Genomic DNA, 26,539 nt, shown 5'->3' with positions numbered 1-26,539 from the left:
CAGCACGCGGGCTTGGTTGTTCCTCGGCACGTGAAATCTTTCTGTACCAGGGATTGAACGCACGTCCCATGTGCTGCAGGCAGACTCTCAACCACTGGACCACCAGGGAAGGTCACATACATTTTTTATATTGTTTTCCATTATGGTTTCTCCCAGAAGATTAGATATAGTTCCCTGAGCCATACGTTAGGACCTTGTTGTTTATCCATTCTAAATGCAATCGTTTACATCTACTAATCCCAAATTCTCAGTCCATGCCTTTCCCACCCCTGATCCCACCTACCAAATCAAAGTCTGCCCTGTATCTGTGAGTCTGTTTCTGTCTTGTAAATAGGTTCATTTAATAAAATAATGTCATTTGCAGCAACACGAACACAACTAGAGATTATCATACTAAGTGAAGTCAGAAAGAGAAAGACAAATACCATATGATATCACTTACATGTGGAATCTAAAATATGGGTGGCGTGGTTTTTTTTTTTTTTTTTTTGGTATCACTCTGCTTTATTTTATCGGTGCTCTTAACTGACACTTTCTAATTTTCTTTTTTTTTTTTTAATTGTGGTAAAATATACATAACATGAAATACACCGTTGAGCCATTTTGAAGTGTACAGCTCAGTGGCATTAAGTATATTCAATGGTTATACAACCATCACCAACATCATCTCTGGAACTTTTTCATCATCTAAAAATGAAACTACACCCATTAAAAATGAATTCCCCATACCTCACTCCCTGAATCTGGCAACTACCCTTTCTACTTTAAGTATCCATAAATTTGACTACACTAGATATTTCATATAAGCGGAATCATACAGTAATTGTTCTATTTGTGTCTCATTTGTTTCATTTAACATAACGTCTTCAAAGTTGATACGCATCAGAATGTCAGAATTCCTTTTCAAGGAATGTCAGAATTCCTTCTCAAGCCTCAGCAGTATTCCATTGTTTGTACATACAGTATTTGCTTTATCCATTCATGTCTTAGTGGACCTGGGTTCTCAGCTATCAGTTTCTTCCCAAACAAAGTGAGGATTCCCTCCCTGCCCAGATCTTTCATTCCTCACCCACAAGCTCCCTGCTCAGGCACCGGGTCCTATACCCACCTCTCCCCTTTTTCTATACTCTCCCAAATGACAGCATCTATTTTCATGGTCTCAAATACCCTCTAGTGCTGATGGCTTCAGGCATATCCATTCAAACAGAACTTTTCAAAGAGCCCCCAAACTTCCACCCACCTTCACACCTCACAGCTCTCTTCATGCATATCTCAACATGTATTCAAAACCAGATTTCCTGATTTTTCCTCACCCCTCCATCCTCAGGATAAAAGCAATCAGAGAACCCTTTTCTCAATCAGCTAGGAGACTAGAGGTTTAGCCTTTGGAGAAACTGAAGCTTGCCACCTCTGGACACCAGTCACAGAGGAGGGCAAGTGTAAGATTCAGATCTGAAAATCAGGCAATTTTTTTGGCTTGCACTGTGCAGCGTGTGGAATCTTAGTTCTCCCAACCAGGGATCAAACCCATGCCCCCTGCATTGCAAGCACAGAGGCTTAAGCCCTGGACCACCAGGGAAGTCCTAAAAATGAGGTAATTAAGAGAAAATCTGCATGTGCTGTGGCAGGAAGCAGACCCAGCCCCTTCCCCCTGCCATGCTCCCAGAACAATAAGAGTCAAAGGTGTGTTTCCAGACAAGAGACTGGAATTTTCTTCCCTGGAGAAACTGAGTGGCCCCACAGAAACGATCTTCAGACACTGATACAGGACCAGTTCACTGTCCATTTCCTCTCCTGAGGGGCCTCCTAGTCACCAAGAACAAAGCCAGCCATGCACACAGAGCTTTAATCCATGCACTAGGGTCTCTCTCTTGAATGTCAACAAACAGCCAAGGGTCAACAGGCATTTAAGGAAAACAGTGATCACGGATACGATCTAGAAACTTAGAGAAAAACACTGAGAAAATGGCTAATTCAAGACGGTGTCTTCTGGGGGACAACACCAGGGGAGGGGACTGGCACTTACAGTCATACCTTTTTTTTTGAGTATTGATTTTTAAAAATATGTATATATGTGTATCTTAATAAAAATAAATTTTTAAAAGGAGTACCATCATCTACCAAGCTGTTCAAGAGTGGAGAAATCTAGAAACTATTTCTGATTCCTCTCTTTTTCTCCTCCCATAATATCTATTCTATCTCTAAGACCCAACTACTTTCTCATCCTAAGTAGTTCTTGATCCATCTTTGCCACCATGATACTCAAACAAGCTCCCAGGACCTGTCCCCAGCTACACACAGTCCCTTTTCCTTTCCAATCCTGCCCCCAATTTATTCTCCTTTAGGGCATTAAAAGTGATATTTTTTAAAAGTCTTTATTAAGTTTGTTACAATATTATTTCTATTTGCTGTTTTGGTTTTTTGACCAAGAGGCATGTGGGATCTCAGCTCCCCGACCAGGGATGGAAACTGCACCCCCTGCATTGGAAGGCAAAATCCCAACCCCTGCACCACTAGGGAAGTTCCCCAAAGTGATCTTCTTAAAATTTTGGTCACTAGGGTCACATAAAACCCTACCCTGAGAATGGATTGCATTGCAACAGTAACCCCAAGGCTGCTTGATCTGAACCCTGCCTGCCTCTTCAACCACAGCTGGCTTTGTTCACTCTCTTTCTTGGTCATTAGGCTTCAGTCTCACTATTTTCCTTTCCTTCAATACCTTTTAAAAGGCCAAAATCATTGCTGTTGTAGTCTTTGCATCTTCTCTTCCATATCCTTGGAGAGTTTTTGTCCTACTCTTTAGCTGGCTGCTCCCTTCCTGTCCTTCACATCTCAGTATAAAATATCACTTCTCCAGGGAGGCTTTCTCTGACCAAACTCTCAAAAATGAGTTGCCTATACTATTCTCCCATTCACCCTCCTATTGCTTCCTTCATGACACTTTAAAATTGTTTTTATTTTTTATCTAGCCATTTGCTTTATTTTTCTGCTCCCCTAGTAGAAAATTACCTCCATGAAGGCATGAACCATGCCCTACCTCTAGTATCTGCCCCAGCAGCTGTTTGAATCAATTATACCCCAAACTGAATGAAAATCTCAATGTGCATCTCTCCAGGCAGTTTTCCAGGTTGTGCTGCTCTTCAGAGTACAGCCAACTTAAAGGTTAAAGGAGTTAACAGATGTTCCCCACTGTGTGAGCATCATCCCCACTCCAAACTGCTAAGACAGTTCCCTATCTATATTGAAGGGAGCAGAGAACAGAAAAAAACATACATAAAAATTGATTCGGGGGTAGGGAGACCACTACTTTTTTAATGATTCAATAAATCTTTCTTAGATAAGAGAAGAAATCCTATCTTGAAGACCTTTGGGACATGGGAGTCAAATGTCAGTTTTCATTTGAATTGTATTAGGATGGGTGACATGATGGCTTAGTATTTAATCGTCAAGATGACTATTACAATTATAATAATGTGATTTTATTATTTATTAGGAGAACAGGTACCCAGACGATGAAAAGGGATGGACAGGTGAGAAACCCTCAGCTGTGCTCTTTGACATTTTCAGTTATGTCTAAACCATATCTGCATTTAAAAAGACCTATAGATTGGACAGTGCTGGAGACAAAATGTTTGTACTTTGTCTGACTTGGAAAGAAATATCTACTTTGTTACCTTAAAGTTCAATCCATGTCATCCCTATAACCTATCTTGCCCAAAATCACAGTGACTTATTTCAGGCACTATTGAACACATACTTGAAGAGAAAAGAATATACTCAGCTGATGCTGAAATCTGAAATCACACAATCTTCTCTCCTACTTATTATGGGGCAGAAGCTGAAGTCCTATCTTGAGGGGAAAAGAAGGGTCAAATGATTCTTCAACATCCCTTCCAGCTCTAAGATTCCATAACTGTATGGTTCATGATTTGCTGAAGGAAACTAGCTTAGAAGATTGGGTTGTAGTAAGCTGTGAAACTCTCATAAACCCAGTCATAATTACTGAGCTACTAAATCTATACATTTAGTATCCTAGAACATGCTTACTCCTTGGAAGAAAAGTTATGACCAACCTAGATAGCATAGTGAAAAGCAGAGACATTACTTTGCCAACAAAGGTCTGTCTAGTCAAGGCTATGGTTTTTCCAGTGGTCATGTATGGATTTGAGAGTTGGACTGTGAAGAAAGCTGAGCACCGAAGAACTGATGCTTTTGAACTGTGGTGTTGGAGAAGACTCTTGAGAGTCCCTTGGACTGCAAGAAGATCCAACCAGTCCATTCTGAAGGACATCAGCCCTGGGATTTCTTTGGAAGGAATGATGCTAAAGCTGAAACTCCAGTACTTTGGCCACCTCATGCAAAGAGTTGACTCATTGGAAAAGACTCTGATGCTGGGAGGGATTGGGGGCAAGAGGAGAAGGGGACAACAGAGGATGAGATGGCTGGATGGCATCACTGACTCGATGGACGTGAGTCTGAGTGAACTCCGGAAGTTGGTGATGGATAGGGAGGCCTGGCGTGCTGCAATTCATGGGGTCGCAAAGAGTCGGACATGACTGAGCGACTGAACTGAAATGATTCTAGAAAAAGGAAATGCCAGAGGACAAATATCAAATTTTGTATCAGCAGAAACCAGCAGGAATGAAATTCTACTTATTTGTTTATTAGGTAAAAATTCATTTAGCATTCACTATATAACTGGCACATCAGCCCCATCATTTCATGGCAAATAGATGGGGAAACAATGGAAACAGTAACAGACTTTATTTTCTTGGACTCCAGAATCACTGCAGATGTGGTGACTACAGCCATGAAATTAAAAGACGCTTGTTCCTTGGAAGGAAAGCTATGACAAACCTAGACAGCATAATACAAAGCAGAGACATTACTTTGCCAACAAAGGTCCGTTTAGTCAAAGCTATGGTTTATTCAGTAGTCATGTATGATGTGAAAGTTGGTCCATAAAGAAGGCTGAGCACCAAAAAATTGATGCTTTTGAACTGTGGTGTTGGAGAAGACTCTTGAGAATCGCTTGGACTGAAAGGAGATCCAACCAGTCCATCCTAAAGTAAATCAGTCCTGAATATTCATTGGAAGGACTGATGCTGAAGCTGAAGCTCCAATACTTTGGCCACCTGATGCAAAGAGCTGACTCTTTAGAAAAGACCCTGATGCTGCAAAAGATTGAAGGCAGAAGAGAAGGGGATGACAGAATATCAGATGGTTGGATGGCATCACCAACTCAATGGACATGAGTTTCAGCAAGCTCCAGGAGATGGTGAAGGACAGGAAAGCCTGGCGTGCTGCAGTCCATGGGGTCACAAAGGGTTGGACATGACTGACTGAACAACAACAATATAACTGGCACAGTGCTTGAAATGAGGGACAGATACATTTTTTTTTAAGTCGCTATGCTCAGTGAGTAGTAGAGATAAACTAAAAATATGCAATTGTAGCACAGTCGGGTGAATGCTATTGTTGGAGTCAGAGCTGCAAAATTGTATAAGAATCCAGAGTAATGAGTAGCTCTGTTGAGAAAGAGAAGACTTTATCAAGGAGATGCTATTTGAGCTGGGCTTTGAAGGATGAGTAGAAGTTTTCTCATGATGAAGGGAAAGAGATTCCAAAAGGAAGGAATTGAGAACAAAAACTTAGAGGCATGAATCAGAAGGATAGGAAAAGAAAAAGGAAATATTTGGAGTAAAGCAGAGGGTATATAGGTATACAGGGTATACATATATAGACTAAAATCAACCCAAACATGGAACAGATCATCAAGGAGTTTTCATGTCACACTAAAAGATTGCATTCCCCCCCTACAAACAGAGAGAAACTGACAATGATGCAATAATAGTAGGGGATTTTAACACCTCACTTGCATCAGTGGACAGATCATCCAGACAGAAAATCAATAAGTAGTCTTAAATGACATATTAAGAAAGCTGGACTTAATACACGTCTATAAAACAGCCCATCCATAAACAGCAGAATACGCATTCATTTCAAGTTCACATGGAACACTCTTCAGGATAGATTATATGCTAGGCCACAAAATTAGAAATTATATCAAGCATTTTTCCAATCCCAATAGTATGAAACTAGAAATCAGCTACAGAATAAATAGGAGAATACACATGTGCAGACTAAACAGCATGATACTGAAAAAGAAAACAATGGGTCAATGAGGAAATCAAAGAGGAAATTAGAAAATACCTTGAGATAAATAAAAATAAAAACATAGTTTTTCAAAAACTACGGGATGCCATGAAAGCAGTTCTAAGAGGGAAGTATGCAGCAATAAAGGCCTTCCTTAAAAAAAAAAAAGAAAAATCTCAAATAAGCAATCTAACCTACCATCTAAGGAATAAGAAAAGGAAGAACAAATAAAGCCCAACATCACCAAAAGAAAGGAAATAATAATTATCAGAGAGGAAAAAATAAAGACCAAGAAAATAATAGAAAAGATCAATGAAACCAAGAGTCCATTTTTTTGAAAAAATAAATGAAATTGATATGTTTTTAGACAGGCTCATTAAGAAAAAAATGGGAGAGGACCTAACCAAACTAAGAAATGAAAGAGGAGGAATTACAATCAATACAAAAAAAATCATAATACTATGAACAGTTATATTTCAACAAATTGGACAACCTAGAAGAAACAGATAAATTTCTAAAAACACGCAGTGTTCTAAGACTGAATCAGGAAGAGAAATAAACAGTTTGAACAGACCAAGCACTAGTACTGAAATTGAATTAATAATCAAAAAACTCCCAGCAAATGAAAAGCCCTGGACTGGATGGTGTCATGATGGAATTCTAACAGACAGAAAAGGAAGAGCTATTATCTGTCCTTATCACACTATTCCAAAAAATTGAAGAGGGAGCACTTAAGACATTCATTCTAAAAGGTTGCCATTACCCTTTGTCTGGATACTAAAACCAAACAACACTATTAAAAAAAAGAAGAAGAAATAAAGAAAATATACAGGCCAATATCACTGGTAAATTTAGATACTATTTATACCACACCAGTATTCTTGCCTGAAGAGGATCCTGTCAGGATACAGTGCATAGGGTTGCAAAGAGTCAGACACGACTGAGTTACTAACTCTTTCACTAGGAAAACAGTTTTCTCAAAAAAACTAAAAATATAACTACCATATAATCCAACAATTCCACCCGGGGTATACATCCAAAGAAAATGAAAAACACCAATTTGAAAAGATACATGCACCCCAATATTCATAACAGCATTATTTAATAATAGACTAGATATGGAAGCAACCTAAGGGTCGATTAACAAATGAGAGGATAAAGAAGATGTGAGATATCCATATATAAATATATATTTATATACATTTATTCATACTTACATATAAATGTAAATACATACAAACACATGAAGGTGAAAGTGAAAGTTGCTCAGTCACATCTGACTCTTTGCAACCCCATGGACTATACAGTCCATGGAATTCTCCAGGCCAGCACACTGGAGTGGGTAGCCATTTGCTTCTCCAGGGGATCTTCCCAACCCAGGGATTAAACCCAGGTCTCCTGCACTGCAGGCTGATTCTTTACTACCTGACCACAAGAGAAGCCCATACATACAAACACATGCTGCTGCTGCTGCTAAGTTGCTTCAGTCGTGTCCAACTCTGTGCGACCCCATAGATGGCAGCCCACCAGGCTCCTCCGTCCCTGGGATTCTCCAGGCAAGAACACTGGAGTGGGTTGCCATTTCCTTCTCCAATGCAGGAAAGTGAGAAGTAAAAGTGAAGTCGCTTAGTCGTGTCCGACTCTTAGCGACCCCATGGACTGCAGCCTACCAGGCTCCTCTGTTCATGGGATTTTCCAGGCAAGAGTACTGGAGTGGGGTGCCATTGCCTTCTCCCATACATCCACACAAAATGAAATATTACTTGGTCATTAAAAAGAATGAAATTTTGCCATTTGCAACCACCTGGATCGACCTAGAGGACATTATGCTCAGCAGAATAAGTCAGAGAAAGATAAATACTGTGCTTTATGAGTTACATGTGGAATCTAAAAAATAGAATGAATGTAACAAAAACAGACTCACAAACATAGAGAACAAACTAGTAGTTACCAACGGGGGAGAGGGAAAGGGAGGGGCAAGATGGGGGAGGGAATTAAGAGATACAAACTATTATGTGTAAAATAAACAAGTGACAATATATTGTACAGCACAGGGAATAGAGCCAATATGTTACAATAACTTTAAATGGAGTATAATCTATAAAAATATTGAATCACTATGGTATACACCTGAAATTAATTTAACATTAGAAATCAACTTCGGTTTGATTTTTTAAAAAAGAAAAAAGGGCCTGCTTTAGCACATGACAATATGCTCAACTTCACATAAAGAGAGAAATTCAAGCTTCTGTAACTTGAAACTAAACTCACAATGAGTATCATTTCTCATCTATCAAGATGGCAAAAATTCTAATATTTGAGAACACACTCAGTTGATGAGGCTATGGGAAAACAGACCTAGTATGCTGCATTTTAAGAATAAAGGGAAAATAAAAATGAGTATTATTTGCTTGTTTTTACAAAAAAGAAACACAAATATGAATCAGAAACAAATGCAAATGGTTACTAAGAAAGAGTGGATGAGAATGAAGTAGAAAGGATAAGAAAAAGAGTGATAGGCACAGAGTTTTGTTTTGTTTTGTTTTAAGTAAAACCTAAAATTGAATGCAAATGTCAAAAAGTAACCTTAGGAACAAGGAAAGGATGTTCCTCTCACCACTGTTTTTCATCATCATTCTGGATGTTCTAGCTAAAGCAATAAGACAAGCAAAGAAGAGATGACGTATTTGAAAGGAAGAAATTAAACTGTCTTTGTTCACAGATAACAAGTCACCTATACAGAAAATCCAAAAAAATCAACAGAAGACTCCTGGAACTAACAAGTGATTGTAGCAAGGTTGTGGGATACAAGGTTAACATGAAAAAGTCAATCACTTTTCTACAAATAAGCAACGAACAAGTGGAATTTGATATTAAAGATGCATTACCATTCATAGTAACACCCTTCAAAAAAGAAATCTTAGTTAGATCAATGGAATAGAATAGAGAGCCCAGAAACTGACCCACATAATAGAGTCAATTGATCTTTACAAAAAGCAAATGAAAATCTGTCTAACTTGTTGAAATATAACTGTTCATGATATTCTTTTATGATTGTTTTGGTGTTGGTTGTAGTACCTACTTTTTCATTTCTTACTTTGAGTCAACTCTCAATTTTGTTGTTGTTGGAAAAAACTATTATCATTTAACAAATGGTGCTGGAACAACTGAACATCCACATGGGAAAAAATGAAAATCTACACATAAACCTTACACCCTTCATGAAACTCAAAACAGTTCACAGATGGAAATGTGAAATGCAAAACTATAAAACTCTTAAGAGATAACATCGGAGAAAAACTGGATGGCCTTAGGTTTGATGATGACTTGTTAGACACAGCACCAAAGTCATGATCCATGAAAAAATGAATAAGCTGGACTTCATTAATATTAAAAAAGATTCTGCTCTGTGAAAGAATGTCAAAAGAATGAGAAGATAAGTCACAGACACGGAGAAAAATATTTACAAAAGACACATTAAAAAAAAAAAAAAAAGACAGTTATCCAAAACATACAAAGAACTTTTAAAAAATTCAATAGGAAAACAACTTGACTTTTAAATAGACAAAAGCTCTGAACAGACACCTCACCAAAGAAGATATACAGATGGCAAACAAGCATATGAAAAGATGTTCAACATCATATATCATGAGGAACTGCATATTAAAATGATGAGATACCAGTACACACATATGAGAAAAGTCAAAGTCCAAAACACTGATAATACCAAACACTGGCAAGGATGCAGAGCACTAGGAACATCCATTCACTGGTGGTGGAAATGCAAAATGGTACAAACACTTTGGAAGATAATTTAGCACTTTCTTACTAAACATAATCTTTATAATAAGGACAGAGATTAACAGAAGATGCTAAATGCCGAAACTACCAGCATATTCACATCATCTCAAAGCATTATCCATTGCTTAACAATTATGATTGCTTAACAATTGCTTAACAATTATGAAGGCAGAGTTACTTTTGCAATTGAAGGTATAATTGATATTTTCTTTCTCTCCTCTAGGGCTTTCTTTCTCTAGGGTGCTAACCAAGATTATTATCTGTGGTGCCTTTGTGTTGTATCAGTTTAGCTAAGCTGGTGTTCCATCTCTCAGAATTCCCTACCTTTACATCCTGGAGTAGAGCTGGCCACGAGAGAAACTGTCAGTGATTTAGAAGATGGATGCCAAGTGGCATAGTCAAAGAAATGTCAAGGGTTGAAATACTACTGGGTTAAGGGCCATTCAACCTGTCTGCTCCTCCTTCTAATCCTCAGTGTTTCCTAGGCATTTCTAGGCTGTGAGGCCACTGATCTGGCTTAGGAAAGAAGCTCAGAATTAGACTGGCTTTTAAAATCTTCCTCCTTAACTTCTCTCATCATATCACAGCTTGTCCTGAAAGCCATGAAAAGAAAGAAAAAAAAAAAAAACCACTATTGGAAACGTCAACCTCACCCACAATGAGGGATCTGGGGATTACATAAAGCCCCTGCGTGTGTTGGCATAAAGGAAAAAGCTAATTTGAATATCTGTGACATCAATGGAACAGACACTAATTAGACAGATGGACGGTGGCATTTTTAGTATAACATGCCCTATAGGCCCCCAGAAAAATCGCTCAGCCCACCATGATGTTAGTGACTCATGGGTGTTAATAGTGACAGTTCATAACTCTGAGAATACAGCCAATTTATGCTTATCCACAAATAGATTATTACTTTGCCAAGTATTTGCACAGCAATCTGTTCTAGCCTAGGCTACCGTAGTCGGCCCCAGTTTGGGTGAAGTGAGGGCTTTAAAAGGGAACATCAACAGCAGGGGCAGGAGAGGAATATGGAGTGAAGGGTAAGGGGGTATTTTTATCTCAACATGTGTCTGACCATAGTCTAAGGTGACATATTAGTCCTCTGTGTCACCAGATATTTACTATTTAATATGCTTGGGATGCTGTGCAAGCCAGAAGGGACTCAAAGCTATAAAACAGGATTCCCTACTTCAGGGCTTACAGTTCAAATCAAAAACAGAAATACATGTATCAGTATTCATCAAGATGCCAAGTGCATGATGCAGCCAGTAAGTAGAAAACAGAAGAGATATTCCCTGTGCAGGTTTGACAGGTGAATCACAGGAATCAGGGAATTCTCCAGGGAGAAAGAAGAAAGCAAGAGGAGCAAGAAATACATATTCAGCATCTATCTACTAACAATAGGGCTTCCCTGGTGGCTCAGTGGTAAAGAATCCACAGGAGATGTGGGTTCAGTCCCTGGATGAGGAAGATCCCCTGGAGAAGGAAATGGCAATCTCTTCAGTATTCTTGCCTGACAAATTACATGGACACAGGAGCCTGGCGGGCTACAGTCCACGGGGTCACAAAGAGTTGGACATGACTGAGTGATTGGAGAAGGGAATGGCAAACCATTTCAGTATTCTTGCCTTGAGAACCCCATGAACAGTATGAAAAGGCAAAATGATAGGATACTGAAAGAGAACTCCCCAGGTTGGTAGGTGCCCAATATGCTACTGGAGATCAGTGGAGAAATAACTCCAGAAAGAATAAAGGGATGGAGCCAAAGCAAAAACAATACCCAGTTGTGGATGTGACTGGTGATAGAAGCAAGGTCTGATGCTGTAAAGAGCAATATTGCATAGGAACCTGGAATGTCAGGTCCATGAATCAAGGCAAATTGGAAGTGGTCAAATAGGAGATGGCAAGAGTGAATGTCAATATTCTAGGAATCAGCAAACTAAAATGGACTGGAAGGGGTGAATTTAACTCCGATGACCATTATATCTACTACTGCAGGCAGGAATCCCTTAGAAGAAATGGAGTAGCCATGATGGCCAACAAAAGAGTCCGAACTGCAGTACTTGGATGCAATCTCAAAAACAACAGAATGATCTCTGTTCATTTCCAAGGCAAACCATTCAATATCACAGTAATCCAAGTCTATGCCCCAACCAGTAACACTGAAGAAGCTGAAGTTTAACGGTCCTATGAAGACCTCCAAGACCTTTTAGAACTAACACTCAAAAAAGATGTCCTTTCATTATAGGGGACTGGAATGCAAAAGTAGGAAGTCAACAAACATTTGGGGTAACAGGCAAATTTGGCCTTGGAATACGGAATGAAGCAGGGCAAAGACTAATAGAGTTTTGCCAAGAACACACTGGTCAAAGCAAACACCCTCTTCCAACAACACAAGAGAAGACTCTACACATGGACATCACCAGAGGGTCAACACCGAAATCAGATTGATTATATTCTTTGCAGCCAAAGATGGAGAAGCTCTATAAAGTCAGCAAAAACAAGACCAGGAGCTGACGGTGGCTCAGATCATGAACTCCTTATTGCCAAATTCAGACTGAAATTGAAGAAAGTAGGGAAAACCACTAGATCATTTAGGTATGATCTAAATCAAATCCCTTATGATTATACAGTGGAAGTGAGAAATAGATTTAAGGGACTAGATCTGATAGATAGAGTGTCTTATGAGCTATGGAATGAAGTTCGTGACATTGTACAGGAGACAGGGATCAAGACCATCCCCATGGAAAAGAAATGCAAAAAAGCAAAATGGCTGTCTGGGGAGGCATTACAAATAGCTGTGAAAAGAAGAGAAGCAAAAAGCAAAGGAGAAAAGGAAAGGTATTAGCATCTGAATGCAGAGTTCCAGAGAATAGCAAGAAGAGATAAGAAAGCCTTCCTCAGCGATCAATGCAAAGAAATAGAGGAAAACAACAGAATGGGAAAGACTAGAGATCTCTTCAAGAAAATTAGAGATACCAAGGGAACATTTCATGCAAAGATGGGCTCAATAAAGGGCAGAAATGGTACGGACCTAACAGAAGCAGAAGATATTAAGAAGAGGTGGCAGGAATACACAGAAGAACTGTACAAAAAAGATCTTCACGACCCAGATAATCACAATGGTGTGATCACTGACCTAGAGCCAGACATCTTGGAATCTGAAGTCAAGTGAGCCTTGGAAAGCATCACTACAAACAAAGCTAGTGGAGGTGATGGAATTCCAGTTGAGCTATTTCAAATCCTGAAAGATGATGCTGTGAAAGTGCTGCACTCAATATGCCAGCAAATTTGAAAAACTCAGCAGTGGCCACAGGACTGGAAAAGGTCTGTTTTCATTCCAATCCCAAAGAAAGGCAATGCCAGAGAATGCTCAAACTACCACACAGTTGCACTCATCTCATACGCTAAGTAAAGTAATGCTCAAAATTCTCCAAGCCAGGCTTCAGCAATACGTGAATCGTGAACTTCCAGATGTTCAAACTGCTTTTAGAAAAGGCAGAGGAACCAGGGATCAAATTGCCAACATCCACTGGATAATGGAAAAAACAAGAGAGTTCCAGAAAAACATCTACTTCTGCTTTATTGACTATGCCAAAGCCTTTGACTGTGTGGATCACAGTAAACTGTGGAAAATTCTGAAAGAGATGAGACTACCAAACCTTACCTGACCTGCCTCTTGAGAAAAATTTGTATGCAGGTCAGGAAGCAAGAGTTAGAACTGGACAAGAAACAACAGACTGGTTCCAAATAAGAAAAGGAGTACATCAAGGCTGTATATTGTCACCCTGCTTGTTTAACTTATATGCAGAGTACATCATGAGAAACACTAGGCTGGAAGAAGCACAAGCTGGAATCAAGATTGCCAGGAGAAATATCAATAACCTCAGGTATGCAGATGACACCACCCTTATGGCAGAAAGTGAAGAGGAACTAAAAAGCCTCTTGATGAAAGTGAAAGTGGAGAGTGAAAAAGTTGGCTTAAAGCTCAACATTCAGAAAATGAAGATCATGGCATTTGGTCCCATCAGTTCATGGGAAATAGATGGGGAAACAGTGGAAACAGTGTCAGACTTTATTTTTTTGGAGCTCCAAAATCACTGCAGATGGTGATTGCAGCCATGAAATTAAAAGACGCTTACTCCTTGGAAGGAAAGTTATGACCAACCTAGATAGCATATTCAAAAGCAGAGACATTACTTTGCCAACAAAGGTCCGTCGAGTCAAGGCTATGATTTTTCCTGTGGTCACGTATGGATGTGAGAGTTGGACTGTGAAGAAGACTGAGCGCCGAAGAATTGATGCTTTTGAACTGTGGTGTGGAGAAGACTCTTGAGAGTCCCTTGGACTGCAAGGAGATCCAACCAGTCCATTCTGAAGGAGATCAGCCCTGGGATTTCTTTGGAAGGAAAGATGCTAAAGCTGAAACTCCAGTACTTTGGCCACCTCACACAAAGAGTTGACTCATTGGAAAAGACTCTGATGCTGGGAGGGATTGGGGGCAGGAGGAGAAGGGGACAACAGAGGATGAGGTGGCTGGATGGCATCACCAACTCGATGGACGTGAGTCTGAGTGAACTCCAGGAGTTGGTGATGGACAGGGAGGCCTGGCATGCTGCAATTAATGGGATCGCAAAGAGTCAGACACGACTAAGCGACTGAACTGAACTGAGTGACTGAGCAAACATGCACTAGTTTTACTATTAACAGCTACAATTTGGGGGCATTTAATAAATGTCAGCTGCTTTATCTGTCTCCCTCATTTAACTCTGCCACTATCCTGTGATAGTGGTGCTTATCCTCTGTGATAAGCAAACAAGTATGGTCTCAAATGGGCGGCTTCCCTGATGACTCAGGTGATAAAGTATCCGCCTGCAAAGCAGGAGACCCAGGATCAATCCTTGGGCTAGGAAGACCCCCTGGAGGAGGGAATGGCAACCCACTCCAGGATTCTTGCCTGGAGAATCCCACGGACATAGGAGCCTGGTGGGCTCCAGTCCATAAGGTTGCAAAGAGTCAGACATGACTGAGCGACTAAGCACACGCACATGGTCTCAGATATTACTCCCTAAAGGTCACACAATCTGTGGACAACTGAGGAGAACTCACAAAGGTTGGCCTGACTTAGAGCGCACGCTCTGCTTCATGGTCTGGACTCACTCTCCTGGAGATCTTTCCACTCTAGCAATGTGTCATATATGTCAGGTGTAATCCCCACGGGCTCTACCTTCAAGGAGAAAGTCATGCACACAAGATGGTGGGAAACACGAAAATGCCACACCAAGGGTGACTGAATGCCCGAATGTGTGGAAGAGCTCATCTGCACTGGCAGAGGAGAGCTTGGGGGTGATCATGGTACCATGGGGTGGAGATGCCATTCTTAAGGCATCAGGTCCCTCAAGCTGCCTCCATGGAGCCTGGCAGGTGCTCTCAGACAAATTTCAGTTAAAAAAAATCATAAACTGCAAGAAGCACTCCTCAAAGAGTCTCTTTATCTGATGCTGCACAATGGACACCCTGATTATGCCGCAGTAGACACACGGCCTGTGAGTGGTCTGACCGGGCCAGGAGATTATTGACAGAAGACGTGGCTGCCATCCCCAAGGCTGAACCTCCCATCTGAGTGATGGCAGCTCTCCAGGGACAGAGGACATGCCCTGTGACTACAATGGGCCTAATGAGAGTCAGTATTTGCAGAGGAACTCAAGGGACAACAGATGAACAAAGTGAACCCAAAGATGGCTACTTCCCAGCCTTCATTTTGAAGTCTCTGCCCCAGGAAAGGAAGAACAATTTGGGGAAAGAGGTTTAACTCCTCAGTGAAAGGTGAATAATAAGTGGCAGTAGTTCAGTAAAGTTTAGCATTTCTGTCTTAGGATAAGACAAATCATCTCCCTTCCCCCTCGACTATAATTTTCTTCTGTATAATTTTCTAGCAGTACTCAATAGGTTTGAAAGTCCCCTTTCAAACTATGACTAAAGCACATAGTCATTAGCTGTATAAACAAAAGCAGATTCAGAAGGAAGAGAACTGGCCAATAAAAACCCCAGGGATATGAACACATAAGAGTGTGATGTGAAGATGAACCCATAAACACGATGTGATCATGGACCTACATCAAGAACCAGGACTTCAGTCTCCAGGTATCCTGGGAGGCTCAAAGGGTCAGGAGTAGCAGGGAAATCCAGGAAGAAATCAAGTAAAAAATGGCTCTCACAGAACCCTTCTATCCTGTAGAACCCATTTTACACATAGATGGAGATGTAAACTGGTGAAGCCACTATGGAGAACAGTATGGAGGATCTTTAAAAAACTAGATGACTACATGAGCCAGTAAACTACCATATGTTTCAGCATACATTCAGAAAATACAAAAACTGTAGTCCAAAAAGATACATGCACCCCAATGCTGACAGCAGCACTATTTGCAATAACCAAGCCATGGAGGCAACCTAAATGCCCATTGACAGATGAACAATTGGAAAAGTGTGGTATATACATATACACACAGGAATATTGCTCAGCCATAAAAAGGAAGGAAATAATGCCTTTTGCAGCAACATGGATGGACCTAGAGATTATTACAGTAAGTGAACCCAAAGATAAATATCATATGGTCACTTATATGAGGAATCTAAAAAATAATACAAATGAACTTATTTACAAAACAAAAGCTGACTCATAGAAAACAAAATTATAGATAAATTACTGGGGTGGGGAGAATCCTTCCTTTTTCTGAGAAGCTCAATGGAAGAGGAAGCACAGTTCTTTTTGAATGATTGGAAAGGCTCAGTTGAGGTGAGATTTGAGCTGGTCTTGGGAAGATTTGTAGGAGCAAAGAAGCTGCAGGAGATGCAGAACCTTAGATTTTGATCTAAGGAAAATTTCTCTGGCATTTCCACAGAAAAGGATAAACTATTGGTTTGGCCAAAAGGTTCATTCAGGCCATTACCAATGTCTCTTCATACAAATGAACACCTTGAACAGGAAACAGAGATCAAGGCCTGAGCCTTTGGAGTGGAAGCACTAATTCCAAGACTCTAGACTACCAGACAACTAACCCTAGGGAATATCAGATAGTGAGAACTCACACAAAGGAAACCATGTGAATACAAGACCTGGCATCACCCAACCACCAGTAGCACCCTGTGCGGGACGTTTCATCTAAACAACAAACAAAACAAAAAATACAAACCCAAGCATCAGCAGACAGGATTAGTACCTCACCCAGCCTTGTCCATCAGAGGAAAAAAAAAAAAAAAACTCAGCACAAATCTCACCCTATACTAAGCTTACACAAACCACTGGACCAACCTGAGGAAGGCAGAAGTCAAAAGGAAGAGAGAATTCAAACTTGAAGCCTGGAAAAAGGAGACCTCAGACACAATCAGTTTTTAAAAAGTAATGAAAAGACAGAGAAATACTACACAAGAGAAGAAACAAATTAGAAACACAGAAGTCCAAATAAAGGAACAGGAAATAGGGAAACTACCTGAAAAAGAATTCAGAATAATGATAGTAAAGATGATCAAAAACCTTGAAAACAGAATGGAGAAAAGGCAATAATCAGTTAACAAATACCTAGAAGAATTAAAGAATACACATACGAGACAAACAACACAATTACTGAAAATAGAAGGAATCAATAGCAGAATATCTGAAGCAGAAGAATGAATCAGTGAGCTGGAAGATACACTGGTGGAAATAACTTCTGAAGAGCAGAATAAAGTAAAAAGAATGAAAAGAACTGAGGATAGTCTCAGAGACCCCTGGGACAATATCAAATGCACCAACATTCGAATTATAGGATTCCCAGAAAAAGAAGAGGAAAAAAAAGGGGAGGGTATGAGAAAATTTTTGAAGAGATTATAGTTGAAAGTTTCCCCAACATGGAAAAGGAAATAGTCAATCAAGTCCAAGAGGAGCAAAGAGTCCCATACAGGATAAACCCAAGGAGAAACACGCCAAGACACATACTAATCAAACTAATGAAACAAAGACTAAACACAAAGAAAGAATATTAAAATCAGAAAGGGAAAAGCAACAAGTAACATACAAGGGAAACCCCACACATTTAACAGCTCATCTTTCAGCAGAAACTCTGCAAGCCAGAAGGGAATGGTAGGATGTATTTAAAGTACTGAAAGGGAAAAATCTACAACCAAGATTACTGTACCCAGCAAGGATCTCATTCAAAATTGATGGAGAAATAAAAAGCTTTTCAGATGACCAAAAGTTAAGAGAATTCAGTACCACCAAACCAGCTTTACAACAAATGATAAAAGGACTTATATAGTCAAGAAATACAAGGGAAGAAAAAGATCTACAAACTCAAACAATTAAGAAAATGGCAATAGAAACATACATGTATATCAATAATTACCTTAAATGTAAACGGACTAAATGCTCCAATGAAAGATACAGATTGGCTGAATGGATACAAGAACAAGACACATATATATGCTGTCTACAAGAAACCCACTTCACACCTAAAGACACATATAGACTGAAAATGAGAGGAAAAATACATTCCATGCAAATGGGAAGCAAAGGAAAGCTAGAGCAGCAATCCTTATATCAGACAAAATCGATCTTAAAATAAAAATTACAAGAGACAAGGGAGAACACTACACAATGATCAAGGGAACAGTCCAAGAGGAAGACATAACAATTGTAAACATCTAAGCACCCAACATAGGAGCACCTCAATGCACAAGACAAACACTAACAGTCATAAAAGGAGAAATTGACAGTAATACAGTAATAGTAGGAGACGTTAACACCCCACTGACACCAATGGAGAAATCATCAAAACAGAAAATTAATAAGGAAACACAAGTCTTAAATGATACATTAGATGAGATGGATCTAATCGATATCTTCAGGACATTCCATCCAAATGATGAAGAATACACCTTCTTCTCAAGTGCACATGGAATATTCTCCAGGATAGGTCTACCCACATCTTGGGTCACAAATCAAACCTCAGTAAATTTAAGAAAATTGAAATCATATCAAGCAAATTCTCTGACCACAACGCTATGAGACTAGATATCAATTACAAGAAAAAAAAAAAAAAAAACTGTAAAAAACACAAACACATGGAGATTAACAATACATTTCTAAAAAATCAACAGGTTACTGAAGAAATCAAAAGGGAAACCAAAAAGTTTCCAGAAACAAATGACAATGAAAAGATGACAACTCAAAAGCTATGGGATGCAGCAAAAGCAGTTCTAAGAGTGAAGTTTATAACAATACAATCCTGCCTCAAGAAACAAGAAAACTATCAAATAGACAACCTAACTTTACACCTAAAACAACTGGAAAAAGACCAAAAAAAAAATTAGTGGAAGGAAATAAATCATAAATATCAGAGCAGAAATAAATGAAAAAGAAATGAAAGAAACAATAGTAAAGATTAATAAAACAGCTGTTTCTTTGAGAAAATAAACAGAATTGACAAAACTTTAGCCCAACTTATCAAGAAAAAAAGAGATAAGAATCAAATCAACAGAATTAAAAATGAAAAAGGAGAGGTTACAATGGACAATGCAGAAATACAAAGGATTATAAGAGACTATTATGAACAACTATAGAGCAATAAAATGGATACCCTGGAAGAAATGGACAGATTCTTAGAAAAGTTCAATCTTCCAAGACTGTACCAGGAAGAAATAGAAGTTATGAACAACCCAATTACAAGCACTGAAATTGAAGCTGTGATCAAAAATCTCCCAAAAAACAAAAGCCCAGGACTAAATGGATTCACAGGAGAATTCTATCAAACCTTTCGAGAAGAGCTAATGCGTATCCTTCTAAAACCCTTTCAAAAAATTGCAGAGGAAAAAACATTTCTAAACTCGTTCTATGAGGCCACTATCACCCTGATATCAAAACCAAAGACAACACAAAAGAAAATGACAAGCCAACATCACTGATGAACATAGATGCAAAAATCCTCAACAAAATTTTACCAAACAGAATTCAGCAACACATCAAAAAGCTCATACACCATGATCAAGTTGGGTTTATTCCAGGGATTCAAATTGCCAACATCTGCTAGATCATCAAAAAAGCAAGAGAGTTCCAGAAAAACATCTATTTCTGCTTTATTGACTATGCCAAACCCTTTGATTGTGTGGATCACAATAAACTGTGGAAAATTCTGAAAGATATGGGAATATCAGACCACCTGACCTGCCTCTTGAGAAACCTGTATGCAGGTCAGGAAGCAACAGTTAGAACTGGACATGGAACAACAGACTGGTTCCAAATAGGAAAAGGACAATATACATCAAGGCTGTATATTGTCATCCTACTTATTTAACTTATATGCAGAGTACATCATGAGAAACACTGGGCTGGAAGAAGCACAAGCTGGAATCAAGATTGCCAGGAGAAATATCAATAACCTCAGGTATGCAGATGACACCACCCTTATGGCAGAAAATGAAAGGAACTAAAAAGCCTCTTGATGAAAGTGAAAGAGGAGAAAGTGAAAAAGTTGGCTTAAAGCTCATCATTCAGAAAACTAAGATCATGGCATCTGGTCCCATCAGTTCACTTCAGTTCAGTTGCTCAGTCTTGTCTGACTCTTTGTGACCCCATGAACCGCAGCATGCCAGGCCTCCCTGTCCATCACCAACTGCCAAAGTCTACGCAAACCCATGTCCACTGAGTCAGTGATGCCATGCAATCATCTCATCCTCTGTCGTCCCCTTCTCCTCCTGCCCTCAATCTTTCCCAGCATCAGGGTCTTTTCAAATAAGTCAGCTCTTCACATCAGGTGGCCAAAGTATTGGAGTTTCAGCTTCATGGCAAATAGATGGGGAAACGGTGGCTGACTTTATTTTTTGGGCTCTAAAAATCACTGCAGATGGTGATTGCAGCCATGAAATTAAAAGACGCTTACTCCTTGGAAGGAAAGTTATGACCAACCTAGATAGCATATTCAAAAGCAGAGACATTACTTTGCCAACAAAGGTCCGTCTAGTCAAGGCTATGATTTTTCCAGTGGTCATGTATGGATGTGAGAGTTGGACTGTGAAGAAGGCTTGGCGCAGAAGAATTGATGCTTTTGAACTGTGGTGTTGGAGAAGACTCTTGAGAGTCCCTTGGACTGCAAGGAGATCCAACCAGTCCATCCTAAAGGAGATCAGTCCTGGGTGTTCACTGGAAGGACTGATGTTGAAGCTGAAGCTCCAATACTTTGGCCACCTGATGCAAAGAGTGGACTCATTTGAAAAGACCCTGATGCTGGGAAAGATTGAGGGCAGGAGGAGCAGGGTACATCAGAGGATGAGGTGGTTGGATGGCATCACCGACTCAATGCACATGGGTCTGGGTAGGCTCCAGGGGTTGGTGATGGACAGGGAGGCCTGGCATGCTGCAGTTCATGGGGTCACAGAGTCAGACCCGACTGAGCAAATTAAGCAACCTAGATGTCCATCGATAGATGAATGGATAAAGAAGTTTTTGTACATATACACAATGGAATATTCCTCAGCCATAAAAAGGAATGCATTTGAGTCAATTCTAATGAGGTGGATGAATCTAGAGCCTATTATACAGAGTGAAGTAAGTCAGAAAGAGAAAGATAAATACTGTATTCTAATGCATATAGACAGAATCTAGAAAAGTTACATTGAAGAATTTATTTACAGGGCAGCAATGGAGAAACAGACATAGAGAATAGACTTATGGACATGTGGAGTGGGGAAGAGAGGATGAGATGTATGGAAAGAGTAACATGGAAACTTACATTACTGTGTGTAAAATAGATCGCCAATGGGAATTTGCTGTATGGCTCATGAAACTCAAACAGTGGCTCTGGATCTACCTAGAGGGGTTAGATGGGGAGGGAGATGGGTGGGAGTTTCAAAAGGGAGGGGCTATATGTACACCTATGGCTGATTCATGATGAGGTTTGACAGAAAACAACAAAATTCTGTATAGCAATTATCCTTCAATTAAAAAATAAATTAATTTTTTTTAAATTACTGAGGGGTAAATTAGGAGTATGAGATTAACAGACAGGCACCAACATATAAAATAAACAGCAAAGATTTGCTTTACAGCTCAGGCAACTATATTCAATATCTTGTAATAACCTGTAATGAAAAAAAATCTGAAAAAATGTATGTAAATATATACAACTGAATCACTTTACTGTACATTTGAAACACATTGTCAACCACCTCTACTTCAATAAAAATATTGGTCCTTATGTTTGATATGCAGGTCATGATTGATCTTAGCATGAGTTTTGGTGGAATGATGGGGTTCAGAAGACAGACTAAGGTGGAATAAAGGGCAGAGACCAAGAAGACAGGGAAGCTTTCAGAGGAGTGTGACCATGCTATCAAGGGAGGGTCATGTATTTTTCCAAGACAGAAATTAGTTGAGTGTGATGAACAGTTCAGGGGCATGATCCAGTGGGGAATGAGAATCGATTATGGGGTCAAGAAGCTAATGGATGGACACTAGTAGACATTATACAAAGACAGCCTGGAACCACGCTCCTCAGCCAAGGTTTTCTCAAGAATCCACAATTGGAGGACCTCCCTGGTGGCTCAGGGATAAAGAATCCACCTGCCAATGCAGGGGACACGGCTCCCATCCCTGGTCTGGGAAGATCTCACATGCCACGGAGTGCCTAAGTCCGTGTGCCACAACCACTGAGCTTGTGCTCTAGTGCCCAGGAACTGCAGCTGTTGAAGCCCATGCACCCTAGAGCCCATGCTTGGCAATAAGCGAAGCCACTTCAATGAGAAACCTATGCACCGCAACTCAAGAGTAGCCCCTACTCTCCACAACCAGAGAAAAAGCCCTCGTAGCAATGAAGATCCAGCACAGCCAAAAAGGAAAAAAAAATATTTTTTTAAAAAGAATCCATAATCAACTGATATTGTTTTCCTTGATCTCCCTTTTGACCTGCTCAAGGACAAGAGGCTCAGACTGGCCATCTTTTCTGGCTGCCAGCTAATGAGTTTACCCCCTCAAAAGTGCAGACAAGATCTACTGTGTACAGACCATCTACAGTGCTTCCTAACCTACTCCACCTGAAAACACATGAGGAGACACTTCACATATGAAATAACCAACATGCAAACTAAGTAAATGTTTTTGTTATTTTTTGAGAAAGGAAAGAAAGGCAGAGGATGCAAGAAGAAATGGTGACAATGGTAAGCAAGATACAGAGAAGGCAGAAGGAGACCGGGCCAGAGATGCCATGTGAGGTTGCCTATATGTAGGAAAAAAGGTGCCCCTTGTTCTCCCCCTAAGGAAAGCCAGGGAGCATGCAAAAGATGGTGGTGGGGAGTGGGTGTGGAAGGGGTGAGTAGAACAGAAAGTTAAAAGGTTATCTAAGAAGGAGAAATACCCTATGGCCTTCCTTATATGTGGAATCTAAAAAGAAATGATACAAATGTTACAAAATAGAAAGAGACTCACAGACTTAAAGAACCAACTTATGGTTGCAGGGTGGAAGGATAGGGGAAAGGGATGGTTAGGGAGTTTAGGACGGAAATGTACACACTGCTGTATTTAAAACGGATGACCAACAAGGTCCTACTGTATACCACAGGGAACTCGGCTCAATGTTATTTGGCAGCCTGAACGGGAGCGGTGTTTGGGGGAGAATGAATACATTTACAAGGATAATTGAGCCCCTTCGCTGTTCACTTGAAATTATCACATTATTAATCAGCGATGTGTGCTAAGTCACTTCAGTCCTTTCAAACTCTTTGTGACCCTATGGACTGTAGCCCGCCAGGCTCCTCTGTCCATGGATTCTCCAGGCTATAGTCTGATGTAAAATAAGAAGTTTCTTTTTTAAAGTTAAAGGGCTATCTGCTAAGAATGAAGAGACCACATATGTAAGAGATAGTAGAAGTTCTAAATCGTTGAAAAGAATGGGAGATGGACATGACAAAAGAAAGAAAAAGATTCCTGGGTATCCAGTGACCCAGTTGAGGTTGAGACACAAATAACAGTTTACCTGGCTCTGCGATTTCCTCCCACAAAGTGCTGAACTGCTCAGAGGTAGAGAGAAAGGAGGGGCAGGTATTTTGTTGGGTGGGTGCAGGAGGCAAGGAAGTGGAGAAGAGAGAAGCTCAGATGACCACAGGACATGAAAAGGGAAGAGAAAGAGGCACAGAGGGTACCTATAGGGTGTCCTAGTTAGAATCCACTTCTGCTGACTTAAACAGAGAGGGATATACACAGCTCAAAAAAATCACCGAGTGGTGTCAAGAAATAGCCTCTAGTTGGTGTTCAGGAACGACTCACCCCAACACACCATAGGCCTGGTCCATCAGATAGGCTGAGACTCCAACCCTAATCATTAAGCTTTAGCTCCAAGGTGCCCACCACAGCTGCTGGCTATAGAACCAAATGCCCCCAACAGCCTGTTCCAAGGAAAACAGAGGCCCCTACTCAGCCCTCTCTGTGTTAATATAACTCAGTTTTGAGTCAAAGTCTCTTACAGATGCATTAGGTTGGTGGAACTAAACCAAGTCTCTGCCCCAGGAAGCAAGGGAGATTGAGGACTGAACTGTGTGTTGCACACAGGACTGGCAAGTTCTGTCCTTTCTAAGAAGACAGAGGTGCTCCTTCTTCTAGGGGGACATGGCCCTGCCCCTGTGTCCAGCTTCCTGAGCAACGTGTAGATTGGGCTTCAGTCCACCCTTCACCCCTACCTCTTCAGGTGGCAGATTCCCTGCAGAACAGAAAGGATACACCCTTTCTGGGGCTTACTGATCCAGGAGAAGTCTTACAGGAGTCAAAAGTGAGCCTCCACAAAGTCAAGAGTACATGTGTGATGGGAAAGAGACCATGGGCTGAGGTAGGGGGAGGTGGGCAGAGCAGTGGGTATCATGGTCACAGCACAAAACACAGAAGCGGGGGGTATTCAGTGTGGGAACAAGAAGTTCCTGTTGGAGGTGGGCGAAGTACACGAGAGTCGAGGAAGCCTTGACCTCAAGGAAGCTGTTGGAGAGACACAGCATCTCTGTGGATGTAAAAAACCAGCCTGAAGGAAGAATAGGGGAGTCGAATTCCACAGTCTCTGTGAGAAAATGACAGGGAAACAGGCTGATGGCAACCAGCAGTGACCTCAAAACAGGAGGGGCTTCCTGCAAGGACAGACGTTGCAGCAAGGAGCAGACAAACCACCACACATCCCAGCTTTCCTCTCCTCGTCCACTTAGGCCTTCATTTAAGCAAATACTTACCAAACTTCCAAGTCTTAGCTCTAGCAGCCATAACAAAACACCACAGATGGGGTGGCTTAAACAACAGAAATCGATCACTTACAGTTCCGGAGGTCTGGCTGCAGGTCCTAGAGGATGGACAGCACTGGCCTGGTCAGGTTCTGGAGAGGAGAGCTGTCTCTTTCCTGCCTCTGCCCCCACTTCCCCGTGGAGGGAGAGCGGCAGGTTCTCAGGTGTTTCTTCTTAAGGACACTAATCCCCTTGCAAGAGCCTCACCCTCCTGGATCTCATTTAACCCTGATTACCACCCAAAGCCCCACCTCCTAATATCACTGTACTGGGGGTTAGGATTTCAGAATATGAATTTGTGGGCCTCCCTGGTGGCTCAGTGGTAAAGAATCCGCCTGCCAATGGAGGAGATGAGGGTTCAATCCCTAGGTCAGGAAGATCCCCTGGAGAAGGAAATGCAACCCACTCCAGTATTCTTGCCTGGAGAAGTCCATGGACAGAGGAGACTGGTGGGCTATAATCTATGGGGTCGTAAAAGAGTCAGACATGAGTTAGTGACTAAAAAACAACAATATCAATTTGTAAGGGTCACAAATTCCACTCCACTGTCTGTGAACAAAGTCTATTCTCATGAATTTTACTTATGCAGGGAGGCAGACAATAAACAAACAAACAAACAAACAAAAAAAACTGGAAAAATAACTGCCATATGACCCAGTAATCCCACTGCTGGGGATACACACCAAAAAACCAGAATTGATAGAGACACATGTACCCCAGTGTTCACTGCAGCACTGTTTACAATAGCTGGACATGGAAGCAACCTAGATGTCCTAGATGGCAGATCAACAGATAAGGAAGTTGTGGTACATATACAAATGGAATATAACTCAGCTATAAAAAAGAGTGCATTTGAGTTGGTTCTAATCAGGTGGGTGAAACTGGAGCCCATTATACAGAGTGAAGTAAGTCAGAAAGAGCAACACCAATACAGTGTATTAATGTATATATATGGAATTTAGAAAGACAGTAATGATGACCCTATATGCAAAACAGCAAGAGAGACACAGATGTAAAGAACAGACTTTTGGACTATGTGGGAGAAGGTGAGGGTGGGATGATTTGAGAGCATAGCCTTGAAACATGTATGTTACCATATGTGAAATGGATGACCAGTGCATGTTCGATGCATGAACCAAGGCACACAAAGCCCGTGCTCTGGGAAAACCCAGAGGGATGGGGTGGGAGGGTGGTGGGAGGGAAGTTCAGGATGTTGGGGCACATGTACACCTGTGGCTGATTCATATCAATGTATGGAATAACCACCACAATATTGTAAAGAAATTATCCTGTA

General features: G+C 40.6%; 1 long non-coding RNA gene across 10 annotated transcripts in view; it reads right to left on the bottom strand.

Moving 5' to 3' along the window:
• Window positions 1-26,539, bottom strand: part of LOC147372681 (uncharacterized) — a 92,488-nt gene that overhangs the window by 64,172 nt on the left and 1,777 nt on the right. The window contains exon 1 of one of the 10 annotated variants that reach the window (XR_015164275.1): window positions 25,280-25,688. The exons of 2 other annotated variants lie outside the window; for them this stretch is intronic. This is a non-coding gene — a long non-coding RNA (uncharacterized LOC147372681). Of the gene's footprint in view, window positions 1-25,279; window positions 25,689-26,539 lie in introns of those variants that run through there. 7 more of the 10 variants (XR_015164272.1, XR_015164281.1, XR_015164270.1 and 4 more) reach the window with 7 other exon arrangements.

This window comes from Bos grunniens, chromosome 5 (genome assembly GCF_055505025.1).
Source record: "Bos grunniens cultivar Pamir isolate PY7600 chromosome 5, Bosgru_T2T1.0, whole genome shotgun sequence".
Taxonomy (NCBI): domain Eukaryota; kingdom Metazoa; phylum Chordata; class Mammalia; order Artiodactyla; family Bovidae; genus Bos; species Bos grunniens.
This window is presented reverse-complemented; position numbering and strand designations above follow the sequence as displayed.